Source organism: Dromiciops gliroides, chromosome 1 (assembly GCF_019393635.1).
Source record: "Dromiciops gliroides isolate mDroGli1 chromosome 1, mDroGli1.pri, whole genome shotgun sequence".
NCBI lineage: Eukaryota > Metazoa > Chordata > Mammalia > Microbiotheria > Microbiotheriidae > Dromiciops > Dromiciops gliroides.
In genome coordinates, this window is record NC_057861.1 from 150,392,048 (window position 1) to 150,410,614 (window position 18,567).

Here is an 18,567-nt window from a genome sequence, read left to right on the forward strand (position 1 = left end):
CTTAGTATTGTAAGAGTCAAAGGTTATATATTATTCAGGGTTTTCATAAATAATTCTTGTCCTCAACCTGGCACTCAATGGCTACTTTGGCTTTCATTGTGGTGGTGAAGCTTGGTTTCAAAACAATCCATTTCCCCTGGTAAACTAGGTATAAAAAAATGCCCCAAAGCAAGAGAAAGAAATTCTTTTTTCTACAGGAGGTGGTTAGATGAGGAAATCACACACCTGACAACTGACTTCTTTGGAAAAGGCAATAGGAGACAAAAACTGTATATCTAAAAGCTGGAAAGAACTTCAGAATCCATCCAGTTCAACACCCTTTTATAACCAATGAGGAAACAGAGAACTAAAGAGGTATAGTGACTTGCCCAGGGACATACTAATACTAAGTGTGAGAGATAGGATTTTACTCTATGTCTTCAGAATCCATAACCATGCTATTTCTACTATGGCACAATTGAGCCAAGAGCACATAAGTAGAAAGATATTTAGATTGGTTTAGGGGACATTAGAAAATAGTAGGATTTACCACTTCAATAAAATCGTGACCTGTTCCGAAGACAATGTGATATACTCCCTTTCTAATATATCGATGAATAAATTTATGTTGACAGATTGACAGAGCAGAAATATGGGTAAAAGTTGGGCAAGGTTTCTGAATGCAAGAGTATGGAACTATGAGAACTTGGCCACTGCTAAGCTGCTACATGAGTTCTGAATGTTCTGCACTAATTCTGAAGTCCTTTTAATAGTTATTCATAAAAGAATAGTTGGACACTGAGCTATAACACAAAACACAAATGTTTTAACTGTTCATCCTAGCCAAGATCTCCATAAGCTGTTTGATTATGTCTGAACACTAGGGTAGTATGCTGACACTGGTCCTGTACCAAATTTTTCTCCAATTTTCCTTAAGAGTGGGGTCTATGAAATCCATGAAGTTGATTCAAGTACATAAAAGACTGGTATTGTACTTTTTCTCTGTAAATCATAGGGCCTCCCTGAGAGAACCTCCTATTCTAGACAACCTGCTCCAGTGAAGGTTTTTTTTTCAGAAGTAGGTCTTATTTAACCTATTTATTTTCCCTCCACTTACCCACCCAACTGGACTGAATCTTTCTATTTCTCCCAGGCTTCAAATTCAGGGGCTACCCAAGGCTAGTCTCATTCTGATTGACATTTGACCTGCTCTATTTTCAGACCTGGGCCAGTGCAGTTCACCTTGATTTATACAACCTGGAGCATCCCATTTCCCCCAGTTTTCCTGAGGGCTGACCACATTAAAAACAAACTTAGTCAGGACACCCATTGGCACAGTCCACTACAGCTTAGACCTCCAGAGCTTAAGGGATCTGACAGTTAGGCCAGTACTGGCCTTCACAAAAAATCAACAAATATTTATTAAGTACTTGTTCTCTGCTAGGTTCTGGGGATACAAAATAAAATTGAAATAGTCCAGCCTCTCTGTAAAACTTACAGTACATTTTACTGGGGAGTAATAACATTAGATCATAAACCAAGAGCTGGAAGGGACCTTATTGGACATCTACTCCAACATTGTCATTTTATGGATGAGGAAACAGGTTTAAAGTAACTTGCCTACGGTAATACAGGTAGTTAGTGGCAAAGCTTTCATTGGAGGTTCAAGATTTGAACCCAGTTCCAGGAGAGTGAAGAGAAGAAGTCTCTTCCTAGAGTGGTCCTTCCATTGAGCCTCAAAGGAATAAAATATTTTTGTGACATAGAGATAGAGAGGATTTACATACCAGGCCTGAGGAGCACTTTATTAAAATATACAGAGATAATTTGGAATATCCAGGATGGGGAATGGAGAGTAGTCTAGTTCAGCAGGAATGTAGAATTTGTGCCAGGGACTAAAATAAACTCAGACTGCAATGGTAACTGGAGATAGATTAGGGAAAGCCTTAAATGACTATCCCCTCTGCTTTTTCAGTTTGGCATTCTCTTCTGATAGGAATGGTAATTCATTTTAGTTATTAATAGTTTGTATTGATTTTGTGTGCTTATGCCCAAAGGTCCACTATGGGTGCTTTTAAATATAAATCTAGAAAAATCAATAATTCCTTTTTCAAGTGTCAAGGTATAATCCCCAAAGCCTTAATTTGCATGGATTTTTGACTGACAAGAATGACATTGACTTACTTGTGTATTAAGTTTGGCCACTGAAAGAATGTCCTTCTCTTCCTCTCCACTTAGCATCATTATCCAATAATGTTTATTTGGTTCCTATGATAACTTAACATTGCACAAGAAAATACTGTATATACAGAAAGACATTGTACTATCTCAGATGGAACTAGTGACAAAATTCACAGGATTTTAGAGCTGGAAGAAATCTTAAAGGACATTTTGTGTAATCTCTCATTTTACAAAAAAGGAAACAGAGGTCTACAGAGGTTGACCCTTGCTTGAGTTGCAGTATAAAGTCAGTAACAGTACCAGATGTTCTAACATCTAGTTCTTTCCTATGTCTACCATATGGTCTTAAACCTCTAGTTTTTAGCTTAAATGGAAACACTATAGTAGGGAAATTCTGGGAAGTAAAATTTTATTGAAATGCTATGATGAAGATTTCTATCAGATTCTGCCTCCCTTTTCTTCTTCCACAAATTCTATTCCTTCTTATGCATTTCAAAGTTTAAAGTCAAAAGGTTTTAAAGGTGGATGGTACCTTAGAGATCATCTACTCCAACCTTCTCTTTTCTAGAAAAGGTGACTGAAGCCTACAGAGATGAAGTGACTTCTCCATGGTTACACAATAAGTAAACAACAGAACTGGGATTTGAATCCAGGCTTTCTTACTCCAAAATGAGTGTGATTTCCCCATAGCCACATTAGAGGAGAGATTTGTACAAAGTCATGGGAGCTTTTTTGAATGTCCTCTACCCTTTTCTTCTTTTTTTTTTTTTTGAGTCAATCTTTCTCCATCACCAGGTATTTACCTACTCTAACTCTCCCTACCCATGTCATATTAAAACAGATAAGAAACTGCTATCAGATTTTTCTCTTTACTTGTTGTTGGGCTGATTTCAGTTTGTTTTTAATAAATTTCAATGATAGGATCATAACTTTCAAGCCGGAGGGATCTTAAGAGGTCCAACCTACTAGTTTTATAGATGACAAAACTGAGGCCAAGAGAGATCAAATGAGTCATTTAAAACCACTAGGGGTATTTAGTGGCAGAACAAGGATTTGAACTGAGGTCATGGGGTTCCCAGCATTCTTTGTATTGTACTATGCTGCCTTTAGGCTAAAGTGTCAAAACCTGAAGCTTTGCATTTTGAGTTTTTCTTTCTAATTTCAGAAGGAAAGACTTTGTAGCATGTAAGGACAATTTAAGGCATCAGTAAACAGATAGGGAGATTTTTCTGTGACCTGCCTGAAGGCTTAAAAAAAGTTTTGTCATGGGGCGCAGAGCACCCCAGAATTTCTCTGGGGCACACCGAGGAATCTTCTCCTTGAGAAACTAAACCAGAGGACAGATAACGCCTAGAGAGATAAGCTTAACCAAATCGGACTGAGCTATCTTGGGATTGCTACCCTTCATTTTGGTCTCCCTTACCCTCGGGAGATAAGTTTGGGTGTGGCTTTGGCCTTTGTGTTCTGAAGAGGGATCTTAGCCACCCCTCACCCCATTCCCCCAGCTACCACCAGTGGGGGATGGTCCTCTCTCACTAAAGGAACTTTTCACGGGCAGATGGTCCACCCCCATCAGTCCTCTATAAAAGTACCTTCCAGTCTCCTGTTCAAGGAGATTTGGTACCTCTGAGCCATGTGCTTTATGCCAAATCTCCCCATGAAAAGTCCAAGGATTTCTTTCATGGTTTCCCTCCCCCACCCTTCCCTTCCCTTGCTCCTAAATAAACTATCACCTTGTTCTAACAAAGTTTTGTGTGCAAGAGGGTGTCATTCTTTAGAGAGGAATTCCCAAGAACCCCAACCCCAACCCGTACCCCATTTTCCCACCATATCAGTTTTATTGATGCCTCCTGTTTTTATATCACATTACTTTCCCAATTTGCCACCCTTCCCCTTAGTGAACCTTCCCTCATAACACCGGAGGGAAAAAGTAGTTAAACAAAACCAATCAACATTTAGCCCACATTTGACAACACTTGCCATGTTCTCCATCTGCAGCCCCACACCTCTTAGAAGAGAGAAGGATCTTTCACCATCTATGCAGTGGGCCATAATTGCCATTAAAATTAATCAGGGTTCAGCTACCTTTCAGAATCTTTTAATTTGTATTAGTCTAGTCATTGTGTATATTATTCTCTAATTCTGCTTAATTCACTTGGTATCAGATCTTTGATCATGTTATTTTAAATTGTTTGCCAGAATAATTGAACCAATTCACAGCTCCACCAATAGGGTATTAGTGTGCTTATCTTTCTCAATCTCTCCAGCACTAACTGTTCCTATTTTTTTTTGTTGTCTTTGTCAATTTGATGGATATGAGGTAAACATTTAGAATATTTAATCCATATTTCTCTTATTACATGTGTCATGGGGTACAGAGCACCCCAGAAGTTCTCTGGGGCACATCAAGGAGCCTTCTCCTTGAGAAACTAAACCAGAGGACAAATAACGCCTAGAGAGATAAGCAGAACCAAATCAGACTGAGCTAGTTTAGGATTCCCACCCTTCATTCTGGTCTCCCTTACCCTGGGGAGATATATTTGGGTGTGGCTGCGGCCTTTGTGTTCTGAAGAGAGGTCTGTAGCCACCCCTCACCCCTCTAGTCACTACCAGTGGGGGATGGTCCTCCACTCCTCACCCAATTCCCCCAGCTACCACCAGTGGGGGATGGTCCTCCCTCACTAAAGGAACTTTCCACAGTCAAATGGTGACCTGTCCCCCCATCAGTCTTCTATAAAAGTACCTGCCATTCTCCTGTTCAAGGAGATTGGTACCTCTGAGCCATGTGCTTTGTGCCTATCTCCCCATAAGAAATCCAAGGATTTCTTTCATGGTTTCCCTTCCCTCCCCCCTTCCCTTGCCCCTAAATAAACTACCACCTTGTTCTAACTACTTTTGTGTGCAAGAGGGTGTAATTCTTTAAAGAGGAATTCCTAAGAACCCCAACCCCAAACCTGTACCCCATTTCCCCCCATTACACATGGAGCACTTTTTCCCATGCAATTGTTGATAGTTTGTGTTGATAGCTTTTTTTCCTCTGAAAATCATTTGAACAGTTATCTACTGGGTTAAGGATTTTTGGTCTTATATGTCTTATATGTTTTATATGTTTTTGTCAATTTTCTAAATATCTTCAACATAAGCCTTTTATCAGAGATATTTGATGTAAAGATTTTCCCACTCTGGAATGCCTCTTTTTATTTTAATTCTGTTGATTTTATTCATTCAAAGGTGTTGTGTTTTTTTTTTTTATTTTATGTTGGTGAAATTGTCTGGTTTATCTTTTATGTTATCTTTTATCTCTTGTTTGACTAAGGATTTTTCCCTGAGCTATAATTATGGTAATTATGTCATTTTTTCCATTGATTTTTATAAATGATAAAACTCTTCACAAATTCCTACAGTAAAACCCCATCATGGCATGGAGAGAACGTCAGGTTCTCAAGGCTATTGTGTTGAGGGGACTTGCAACCTGGATTAAAGGGCTAGTGCACCCAAAGAATTAGAGGTTCATCACAAACACATGTAAAATAAAAAGATTTATTAGGAGAGAGGAATATATGGCCGGGGACTATGGAAACTCTCCCCTCTGAGTGAGAGAAGACCTGGTCTTTTGTATGTTTACAAAACAAAGAAAGGGGAGGAAATTACAAAGCAAAAAGAAAATACAAAACTGGAAGGGCAAGATAAAGGGAAGGAAATCTTTGAATAATGGGGTATCATTAAGATATACAGCATCCATCCATATCTTGCATATCATCTTGCAGACCTTGGTGTCTTTATCAGTGTATCAGAGTCTAGCTCAGCAATACCCATTCCTGAGACTGGAGACAAAGCTGCTGTTCCCTTGGGAAAGTTTAAGGATTCCCTGGGGGTTGGGATCTTTAGGTTTCTTGGGGTCCCACTACATTCCCACAATAATTCCAGTTGTTATGGGCCCATAGCACCCCAGAAGTTCTCTGGGGCACATCAAAGAAACTTCTCCTTGAGAAACTAATCCAAAGGACAGACACACTTAAAGAGATAAGTGGAACCAGATTGGATTGAGCTAGCTTCAGGACCTCCACCCTTCATTCTAGTCTCCCTCAAACCTGGGGAGATAAAATTAGGTGTGGCTGCAGCTTTTTTGTCCTGAGGAGAGAGATGGCTTGAGAGATAGGAAGCTGCCCCTCACTGGACTCCTCCAGCCACCACCAGTGGGGGATGGTCCTCCATTACTAAGGGAACTTTCCACAATCAGATGTTCACCCCCATCAGTCCTCTATAAAAGTACCTGCCTGTCTCCTGCTTGAAGAGATTGTTATCTCAGAGCCAGGCTCTGTGCCATGCCTTGCTACCCATGAGAAGTTCAATCATTTCTCTCTTGGTTTTCCTTCCCTTCCCTTCCCTTGCCCTTAAATAAATGACTATCTTATGCTAATTGCTTTTGTGTGCAAGAGGGTGTAATTCTTTAAAGAGGAATTCCTAAGGACACCAAACCCCTACCCCTACCCCATTTTCCCCATAACACAGTGTATAGGAAGTTCTAGTAGATTCTGCTAGAAGACTTTAAGTACAATCCCGCTATCACATTAAGTCCATTTTTTTTTCTACTTATCAGACTAGCTAACTACAGAGAGGCATGTAAACCAGCAGGTTTGTCACTTATTGTTATGACATTATTATTAGTGTTACTTTTCTTTGATTTTGTGTGTGTGTGTGTGTGTGTGTGTGAGGCAATTGGAATTAAGTGACTTGCCCAGGGTCACACAGCTAGTAAGTGTCAAGTGTCTGAGGCCAGATTTGAACTCAGGTCCACCCGACTCCAGGGCCTGTGCTCTATCCACTGTGCCACCTAGCTCCTCCCATAGTTGTGGGTTTTTTTTGGGGGGGGGGGTGAGTGTTGCTTTTATTTGAGAAAAGACAACCCATAAAATAAATTTTTTAAATGTCTCTCTATCCTATGTAGTTCCCTTTTGTTTTTGCAATGATGATGACAGAATTATGGGAAAACAGGCAAAGAGTATTAAAGCAACCAATTTTTAGACTGTCAATAAACTCTAATTTGACTAATGGTCCTCTACATATGAAATATTTGCTCAGTGATCAACGAGTGGACATATTACAAGAACAGTGGAATCACATCAGTCTTGATCTCCTTGGTATAAATTAAACCAGAACAAAAAAGTTGTAGATAAATAGAAGGATTTCTGATAGAAAACAAAGGAGTTGGTGGGATTTGTTTTCTTGTACACTCAAAGGTAACAACAAATATTATTTCTCAGGCTATTTAGTCATTGCATATTGTAATACTAATATTAAGTATTTGCAAAAAGACCACCATGAAAATCATTTCAGTTTATGTACAAATGTCAGTTGCTAAGGATAAAGTGATAGAGAAATTTAATGAAAGATATGATACAGTACATGCTCCACAACCTATTTGTAGGAACTCTCCTTATTTGTTGATTAAATAATGCTCCTCACCTACATGGGTTGGTAAGAGCTTGGGAGAGAAGAAAGATCTTGATTTTTTGGTTTCCACTTTCAAGTGAGAAGATATGTGGTTTCATACTCTTCGGGTCCCTGAAGGGAGAGGAAGATATTAGGAAGAAGCCATTTTAAAAAATAACCCAAGTAACAAACTCCCTGAAAATTAGAGTGAATCAAATAGAAATCAATGACTCCATGAGAAAACAAGAAATATTAAAACAAAGTCAAAAGGTTGAAATAAAAAATGTGAACTCTACAATGTGGTCATTTGCTTTGCTTTATTTTATATATATGTGAGAGTTGGAATAACACCCCCTGCTGGGAGGAACATTTTGTGAGCTCTGGCCTGAGGACACAGCCATGTGGCCTTGGTGTCAGGAAGTGACGTTTGCTTGTAGGTACTGTTGATCAAAGCTATCAGTCAATTAGCTTGGAGCTGTATGTGTGTGGGCTGCTCTTTTTTCCTGTTTCACAAGAACTTTCTGGGAAGAGGAAGGAGCAAGTGGCTCTTTTCGCCCAGGACCTTGGCTTGGCTGGAGCAGAGATGCTGGCTCTCTTAGACAGATAGATAGATGAAGGAACCTTGGCCTCTTTCTTTCTCCTCACCAAATTCTTATGCTCCTTAATAAATACTTAAAAGTCTAAACTCTTGCTAAAGCTTATAGTTTATGGCGACCATTCATTAGATTTTTAGACAGTCTAGCTAGAATTTTAGCCACCTTATAGATAGCAACTTTACAGATGGCTGAGCATGAAGAGGAAAGCTGAACCTCAATCTTCTGATCTTCTGGTTGGATAAGAAATTTTCCTCTAGCCTGTCCCTTTAAATTCTGAAGTAGTGCTAAGTATTGCCTGTTTTCCCTTTAAATTTTCAAATGTTTTTTTTTTAACTCCCTAAGTACCCTGTTTCTGATTTTAGTCTGTTTAACCAGACAAATGGGGGATAAGATCATGGTAATTCTTTCTTTTTGTGGATTTTCTATTTTTATTTTTGTTAGAAGAATGAGCAAGGTGTTCACACAAGGAAATATTAATATCCCCCAATCTCCCAACCATGCCTTTTGAGAGAAACCTCTGACTCCTGCACTTTTTTCAAATTCTAACACTGTTTCTCTCCTTTTGAATGCCCGGAGGCAATGACCTGGCCTCTAGAAGCTTTTGTCCCCAGGAGGTGGGAGGGGAACCCAGGCCTAATTTCAAAACCAAGCCTGATTCAAATTGCCCTGGTCTCTCCTTGGCTGTGCAGCTCATGGAAGAGATGGTCCTACCCCCTCCTTTCGGGACCCCACCTCCTCCACCTCCTCTGACACCACCTCCCACTCCTCCCATGGCAATGCCCCTCGATCCTTCTGACAGGGAGGTCAAGGGATCTAATCCACCCTCCTCAGGTCCTGAGCTTGCCCATGCACAGCCTTCTCTACCTACACACACAGCTTCTATTCAGTTGCCAGTGCAGCTAGCCACTGCCCCCACGCAAACAGCCTCAGCCCTACCCCCACTGAGCCATGGTTCTGACTCAACCTGCTGTAATTCTTCTAAACCAACCTTGAAAAACCCTTTGAATTCCAGATATGCTCATTTTGTTCATAATCATTTTGTAAATCTGCTTTTGCCTTTAATTAGTAACCTTATAAAGCATTTGTATTATGAAAGAACCGACAGAGAAAATAAAGGGGTTAAAGACAAAGAAGAGATATTTAAGCTGAATAAAAATGTACAAGACAATCATCAACATATTTCAAGATTTTGTTTCTTTTGCCATGGAGGGGGACATATTTTGCAGAAATGTAGAAGTAAACAGCCAGGTATTAATATGAGCATTAGGGATTTTAGATAGCAGGATAAAAAATGTTCTAAATTCACTCAGAGAAATAATGTCAGTTCAGAGGTTACATAAAGATTTCTATGCTATTACATCTACATTTTGAAATTAACAGTATGGGTTTATTTTCATAGAGATGTTCATGTTTTTAAGATTGTGTTTTATACTTAGCTTTAAAAAGGGGGAAATATTTGTAAAAGCTTTTTATAGTCATGTGGTCAAATTTATATTTTGTACTACTCTTATTAATATTAAGTTCATATTCATTTAGATTTCCCAGTTTGAATTTCATTGTCTCTTATTCTTCCATGTGTAGTTTGTTCTATTCATTTATCTCCAATTTTGAAACAATGCAAGATAGTTTTGATTTCATAATACAATGTTAACTAGTATTTTAGTTGATTCTTTGGGGTTTTCTAAGTAGCAACATATATCTGTAAGGAGTGATAGGTTTGTTTCTTATTGTCCTTTTGAATTCTTTCAATTTATTTTTCAGGTCTTATGGCTATAGCAAGCATTTCTAGTACAATATTGAATTATGTACATCCTTGCTTCATCACTCATCTTATTGGAGAGGTTTCCAGTTTATCTCCATTACAAATGATTCTTGCACTTGGTTTTAGAGATAAACTACTTAGCATTTCAAGAAAGACTTTGTTGATTCCTATGCTTTTTAGAATTTTTTTAAAAAATAGGAATGGATGTATTTTGTCTAAGTCTGTTTCTACATCTACTGATATGATTATAAGATTTTTGTTATTGATATGGTCAATTATGCTGATAGTTTTCCTAATATTGAACCAGCCCTACATTCCTTATATAAATCCCACCTGGTTATAGTACGATCTTTCTTTAATCTCCTTGATAGTATTTTAGTTAAACTATTTTTTTGCATTGAAATTTATTAAAGAAATTGATCTATAGTTTTCTTTCTGGTTTGGCTCTCCCTGGTTTTGATATCAAAACCATATTTTTGACATACAAGCAGTTTGGCAGGACTCCTTATTTGCCTATTTTTCAAAATAGTTTACATAGTATTAGGATTAATTATTCCTCAAATGTTTGGTAGAATTCACCTGTGAATCCGTTTGATCTTGTGGATATTTTCTAAAGAGCTCATTGATGGCATGTTCAACGAATTTGGTTATGGTTATTGTCCTTCATTCTGGAAGAGGAATAAAATGACATCACTATGTTATAGTCAAGTTACAGTGTATCCAACTGTGGTTAATCAAACCAATAGGAGTTCAGAATGCTCTATCACAGGTTGGGCACAAGTAATACATGTAAACATTTAGGTTGGATTCTCTAGATTTGCACATCTCACATTTCTTTTGAGCTACCTCAATTCTGCTTTGCTCATAGAGCACAGCACCTTCTCTGATGAGGGCATGGCATTCTGGGAGGTCCTGTGCTAGTATCTCACATGTGATGCAATCAATTCCAAAGTTCTTAAGAAAGACATTGAGAGTGTCCTTATATTGCTTTTTCTGACCACCATGTGAGCACTTGCCTTCTCTGAGTTCTCCATAAAATAGTGTTTTACACAAGGGTAAGTTTGGCATTCAGACAATGTGGCCAGTCCATCAGGGTTGGACTTTCTGCAGTAGAGTTTGAATGCTTGGCAGTATAGCTCAAGAGAAGACCTCAGTGTCTGGTATCTTACTCTGCCATTGTATCCCTTATTTGTTGGTTATAAAAAAAAAAAGCCCATGATTTATTAGAATAAACATTGCCTGTCTTACTCTTCCATAATAAAATGCCTCTCATCCATAAATCAAAATCATTCAATACAATAACAGAATTAACTTTATTCAATGACTTCTAATAAAAAATATCAAATTACACATAAAACAGGAAGATGTGTGCTTACCAAAGGTACTTACTACTATGATGAAGGAGATCTGGCACAAAGTCAGTGTTGAAGAAATATACAATGTTATATAGTGAGGTTCTCTTGATTCTCCTATTTATAGATGATACTATGTTAATGGCATCAAGTCACAGGATATTGCAGAGCTTCCAAGAAGAGATCTGTAATCACTCAAAGGAATTTGGACTGTCTATCCCCACAGGAAAGACCAAATGGATGAAGAATGTATATTACCTAGACTTCAATATGATTTTGGATTAATGCCCTAAAAAGCTTGTCTATCAGGAGGTATATTTAGGAAAGACTGTGCAAATGGATGATGAGTTGAACCAATATCTGAATACCAGGAAAAGACCATGCTGGATTGCTTTCAGGAATCTGCAAAGCTTTCACTGATCCCAAGTTTGCCATAAAAGCAAAGGCCTACCTTTTTAATATTAACATCCTATCAATGTTATATAGCAGTGAAACATGCAATAAATTCAACTACACTGAAAAAAATGAAAATATAATAGTAACGGAGAGGTGCATGATGGGTATATTCAGGCTGCAATTTGCACCCAACAAAACTCTGGAGAACAGGAATTTTGGGGGGAAAAAGTGATCAGGGATTGCATAATGGGAAAAGAAGATGTGCTGGTCACATAGCAAAAATGAGGGATGACATATGGACAGTTAGAATGCTTCACTATACCTTACAAAATATAGGATGAATTTTCTGTGGCAAGTTATGGGAGGACCCAGACAAAGGTCATAAAGAATAGGGATACATGCATGGGTTGTGTTCTGCATCATTTGAGGGGATTCCCAAATCTAGAAGTTCACAGATACAGTTGAACATTTGAGAGATCCTTCACATTTGGGCCAGATAGCCAAATGGAGCTTATTGTATTCAAAACTTAGTTTCTGCCAAACTTCCTTTTACCTTTTCCCAAGGCTCTTACTGAGTAGGGAGTTCTTCCTCAATCAGTTTGATTGTGAATCTCTTGAATACTAGGTAGTTATATTTGAGTGTATCTGAATCTTGCTTACCTAGCCTATTCCACTGATGTATTTTTTTCCCGTTTTTTAACTTTTTGGATGACCTGAGGACTACCCCCATGGGTAAATGTTTTTCATTATTCTGAGAAAATTGAGAAAAGGGCTCATAAGGGGCAGTTCAAGACTTTTCCCGATAAGATAATGCTTTTCTCCATAGAGGTCTGGCTGTCCTGGGAAAAATAAGCTGAAAGATACTGATACTGCAATTGCTAGAAGCCTGTTCCTTAAAACTAAGGACTTAAGTCCTTTGTCCTATGGTTACCACTTTGCTCTAGAACCTTGAACATGCCCTATAAGTTCTCAATAACAAATACCCTTCTTCCCATAGACCTCACTATTTTCTCCCTTTCACTCTAGCTCTTGCACATGCTTAGAGATTTAATATGCTTTTCTCATGACAGCTTTGTGCAGAAGTAAGAACAGATGTTATCATCTCCATTTTATAGGCAAGGAAACTATCATATAGGTAGGTTACCAAAGGGCTATGGGACTGTTCATATCCTTTGACCCAGTAATACCACCACTAGGTCTGTATCCCAAAGAGATCATAGAAAAGGGAAAAGGACCCACATGTACAAAAATATTTATAGCAGCTCTCTTTGTGGTGGCAAAGAATTGGAAATCGAGAAAATGCCCTTTAACTGGAGAATGGCTAAACAAGTTGTGGTATATGAATGTAATGGAATACTATTGTGCTGTAAGAAACAATGAGCAGGAGGATTTCAGAGAAACCTGGAAGTACTTATGTGAACTGATACTGAGTGAGAAGAGCAGAACCAGGAAAACATTGTACACAGTAACAGCAACATTGTGTGATGGTCAACTGTGATAGACAGGATTCTTCTCAGCTATACAATGATCCAAAACAATTTCAGAGAACTCATGATAGAAAATGTTCTCTACATCCAGAAAAGAGAACTGTGGATTCTGAATGCAGATTGAACCATATGGTTTCTACTTTGGGGCCTGTTTTTGCCTTCTTTTTTAAGGTTTTTCCCTTGTGCTCTGATTCTTCTTTTACAATATGACTAATGTAGAAATATGAAGAGTGGAAGAAAAATTTGGAACTAAAAATCCTATGAAAACAAGTGTTGAAAACTATCCTTACATGTACCTGGAAAATATTAAAATACTTTTATAAAATATATATATATATATAGGTAGAGTGACTTTTCCAAGCTGATACAATCAGTAAATCATTCAGATCATTCAGCCTGACCCTGAGCCTGGGTATTCTGATTCAGGGTTCAGTTCTTTACTTCTTCAAAGTCACTGTTCATAATCATTACATTCTTCATCTCTACTGCTACTAATGAGAAAAACCTCTTCTTTTTCCTATTTTAAAGATGCCAGGATGCCAAGACTTTAGAACTGAATCTAACCATTTCCCTCTTTTCTCTCCCATGACTGAACATTTGGTTTGAGTCTTTTCCACTTCCACCATTCCACAGATGATGTCTCTTTTCTTTTTTTTTTTAAACATCATTTTTAAAAAATTAATAAAGTATTTTATTTTTTTCCATTACATGTAAAGATAGTTCTCAACCTTTGTTTATACAAGCTTTACAATTTCAGATTTTTCTCCCTCCCTCCCCTCCCTCCCCTCCCTCCCCCCTGCCCTAGACAGCAGGCAATCTGATATAGGTTATATATATATATATACACATAATAACATTAATCCTATTTCTGCATTAGTCATGTTATAAGAGAAAAGAATCAGAGCAATGATGGAATACCTCAAAATAGAAAAAAAAACAACAGCATCAAAACCAAAAGAAATAGTATGGTTCATTTAGCATCTATACTCCACAGTTCTTTTTTTTTTTTTCCTGGATTTGGAGATCCTCTTCCATCGCGAGTTCCCTGGAACTCTTCTGTGCCATTGCATTGGTGAGAAGAATATAGTCCATCACAGTAGATCAACACTCAATGTTGATGTTACTGTGTACAATGTTCTTCTAGTTCTGCTCATCTCACTCATCATCAGCCCACGCAAGACCCTCCAGGTTTCTCTGAACTCCTCCTGCTCATCGTTTCTTATAGCACAATAGTATTCCATTGTATTCATATACCACAACTTGTCCAGCCATTCCCCAATTGATGGGCACCCCCTCAACTTCCAATTCTTTGCCACCACGTAAAGAGCAGCTATAAATATTTTTGTACATGTGGGTCCCTTTCCCCTTTCCATGATCTCTTTGGGAAAAAGACCCAAAAGTGGTATTGCTGGGTCAAAGGGTATGCACAGCTTTATCACCCTTTGGGCATAATTCCAAATTGCTCTCCAGAATGGTTGGATCAGCTCACAGCTCCACCAACAATGCATTAGTGTTCCAATTTTCCCACAGCCTCTTCAACATTTATTATCTTCCTTTTTTGTCATTTTAGCCAATCTGATAGGTGTCAGGTGGTACCTCAGAGTTGTTTTAATTTGCATCTCTCTAATCATTAGAGATTTAGAGCATTTTTTCATATGGGAATAGATAGCTTTGGTTTCTTCATCAGAAAACTGCCAGTTCATATCCTTTGACCATTTCTCAATTGGGGAATGACTTGGGTTCTTATAAATTTGATTTAGTTCCCTATATATTTTAGAGATGAGGCCTTTATCAGAAGTACTGGCCTCAAAAATTGTTTCCCAGCTTTCTGCCTCCCTTCTAATTTTGGAAGCATTGCTTCTGTTTGTACAAAAATTTTTTAATTTAATGTAATCAAAATCATCCACTTTGCATTTTATAATATACTCTATCTCTTGTTTGGTCAAAAACTGTTTTCCTTTCCAAAGATCTGATAGGTACACTATTCCTTTCTCTCCTAATTTACCTATGGTATCACCTCTTATGTCTAAATCGCATATCCATTTTGACCTTATTTTAGTATAAGGTGTAAGATGTTGGCCTATGCCTAATTTCTGCCATACTATCTTCCAGTTTTCCCAACAGTTTTTGTCAAATACTGAGTTCCTATCCCAGAAGCTGGAGTCTTTGGGTTTATCAAACACTACATTACTAGTGTCATTTACTACTGCATTTCCTGAGCTTAGCCTATTCCTTTGATCTACCACTCTATTTTTTAGCCAGTACCACATGGTTTTGATGACTGCCACTTTATAGTAGAGCTCCAGGTTTGGTACCGCTAACCCACCTTCCTGTGAATTTTTTTTCATTATTTCCCTGGATTTTCTTGACTTTTTGTTTTTCCAGATGAATTTTGTTATTATTCTTTCTAGCTCTATAAAATAATTTTTAGGTAGTCTGACTGGTATGGCACTGAATAAGTAAATTAATTTAGGCAGTATTGTCATTTTTACTATATTAGCTCTGCCTATCCATGAGCAATTGATATCTTTCCAATTATTTAGATCTGATTTGATTTGTGTGAAGAGTGTTTGGTAGTTGTGTTCATAGAGTTCCTGGGTTTGTCTTGGCAGGTAGACTCCCAAGTATTTTATATTATCTACCGTTACTTTAAATGGAATTTCTCTTTCTATCTCTTGCTGCTGGACTTTGTTGGTCATGTATAGAAATGTTGATGATTTATGTGGATTTATTTTATATCCTGCTACTTTGCTAAAGTTGTTAATTGTTTCAAGTAATTTTTGAGTTGATTCTCGAGGATTCCTTAAGTATACCATCATATCATCTGCAAAGAGTGATAGTTTCGTTTCCTCCTTGCCTATTTTAATTCCTTTAATTCCTTTCTCTTCTCTGATTGCTAAAGCTAACATTTCTAGGACAATATTAAATAATAGGGGTGATAATGGACATCCCTGTTTCACCCCTGATCTTATTGGGAAGGCCTCTAATTTATCTCCATTGCATATAATACTTGCTGATGGCTTTAGGTAGATACTGTTTATTATTTTAAGGAAAGCTCCCCCTATTCCTAAACTCTCCAGTGTTTTTATTAGGAATGGGTGTTGTATTTTGTCAAAAGCTTTCTCTGCATCTATTGAGATAATCATATGATTTTGGTTGGCTTTCTTATTGATGTGGTTGATTATGTTAATAGTTTTCCTAATGTTGAACCAGCCCTGCATTCCTGGTATAAATCCCACCTGGTCATAGTGTATTATCCTGGTGATCACTTGCTATAATCTCCTTGCTAATATCTTATTTAAGATTTTAGCATCAATATTCATTAGGGAAATTGGTCTATAATTTTCTTTCTCTGTTTTTGCTTTGCCTGGTTTTGGTATCACCACCATATTTGTGTCATAAAATGAATTTGGTAGAATTCCTTCTTCACCTATTTTTCCAAATAATTTGTACAATATTGGAATTAATTGTTCTTTAAATGTTTGGTAAAATTCACCCGTAAACCCATCTGGCCCTGGGGATTTTTTCTTAGGGAGTTCATTAATGGCTTGTTCAATTTCTTTTTCTAATATGGGTTTATTTAAGGATTTTATTTCTTCTTCAGTTAACCTGGGCAGTTTGTATTTTTGTAAATATTCATCCATTTCATTTAGATTGTCAAATTTATTGGCATACAGTTGGGCAAAATAATTCCTAATTGTTGATTTAATTTCCACTTCATTGGTGGTAACATCCCCTTTTTCATTTTTGATACTGGTAATTTGGTTTTCTTCTTTCTTTTTTTAAATCAAATTAACCAACATTTTATCTATTTTATTGTTTTTTTCATAAAACCAGCTCTTAGTTTTATTGATTAATTCTACAGTTTTTTTGCTTTTAATCTTATTAATTTCTCCTTTAATTTTCAGGATCTCTAATTTAGTATCTAATTGGGGATTTCTAATTTGTTCTTTTTCTAGCTTTTTAAGTTGCATGCCCAATTCATTAATCTCCTCTTCCTCTTTTTTATTCATGTAAGCATTTAGAGCTATAAATTTTCCCCTAAGCACTGCCTTGGCTGCATCCCATAGATTTTGGTATGTTGTCTCATTATTGTCATTTTCTTGGATATAGTTATTGATTGTTTCTATGATTTCTTGTTTGGCCCATTCATTCTTTAGAATGAAATTATTTAGTTTCCAATTGATTTTCATTCCACTTTTCCCTGGCTCTTTCTTACATGTAATTTTTATTGCATCATGATCTGAAAAGGATGCATTTACTATTTCTGCCTTTCTACATTTAACTATGATGTTTTTGTGCCCTAATACATGGTCAATTTTTGAAAATGTGCCATGTACTGCTGAGAAAAAGGTATATTCCTTTCTATCCCCATTCAATTTTCTCCAGACATCTATCATGTCTAACTTTTCTAGTAATCTATTCACCTCTTTCACTTCTTTCTTATTTATTTTTTGGCTAGATTTATCTAATTCTGAGAGGGGGAGATTCAGATCCCCCACTAGTATAGTATTACTGTCTATTTCCTCTTGTAACTCATTTAACTTCTCCTTTAAGAACTTGGATGCTATACCACTTGGTACATACATATTCAATATTGATATTACTTCATTATCTATAGTACCTTTAAGCAAGATGTAATTTCCTTCCTTATCTCTTTTAATGAGATCTATTTTTGCCTGCACTTTGTCTGAGATAAGGATTGCTACCCCTGCTTTTTTTACTTTAGCTGAAGCATAATATATTCTACTCCAGCCTTTTACCTTTACTCTGTGTGTATCTCTCTGCTTCAAATGTGTTTCTTTTAAACAGCATATTGTAGGATTCTGGTTTTTAATCCACTCTGCAATTCACTTCCGTTTTATAGCAGAGTTCATACCATTCACATTCACAGTTATTATTACTGACTGTCTATTCCCCTCCATTCTATTTGCCCCCTTTGTACTTCCCCCCCTTCTTTCACCCTATTCCTCCTCACCAATGTTTTACTTCTTACCCCTGCCTCCCCCAATCTGCCCTCCCTTTTTATTACCCCCCTCTCTCTTCTTTACCCTTTTCTCCCTTTCTTTGGTCCTCCCTTCTATCAGTCCCCCCCTTTCTCTTCCCCTTTTGCTTCCCTAAAGAATGAGTTAAGTTTCTTTATCCCAATGAACTTATATGTTATTCCCTCTTTGAATCAAATCTAATGAGAATAGGGTTGAAGCAATGTTCACCCCTCCTTTCTTTCCCTCTATTGTAATAGGTTTTTTTTTAACCTCTTCATATGATATAATTCATCCCCTTCCACCTCCCCTTTCCTCTCCTCCCCAGAGACTCCCTTTTTAACCCCTTAAAATTTTTTTTGTATCATCACATCAAAGACAATTTATATTTATACCCTC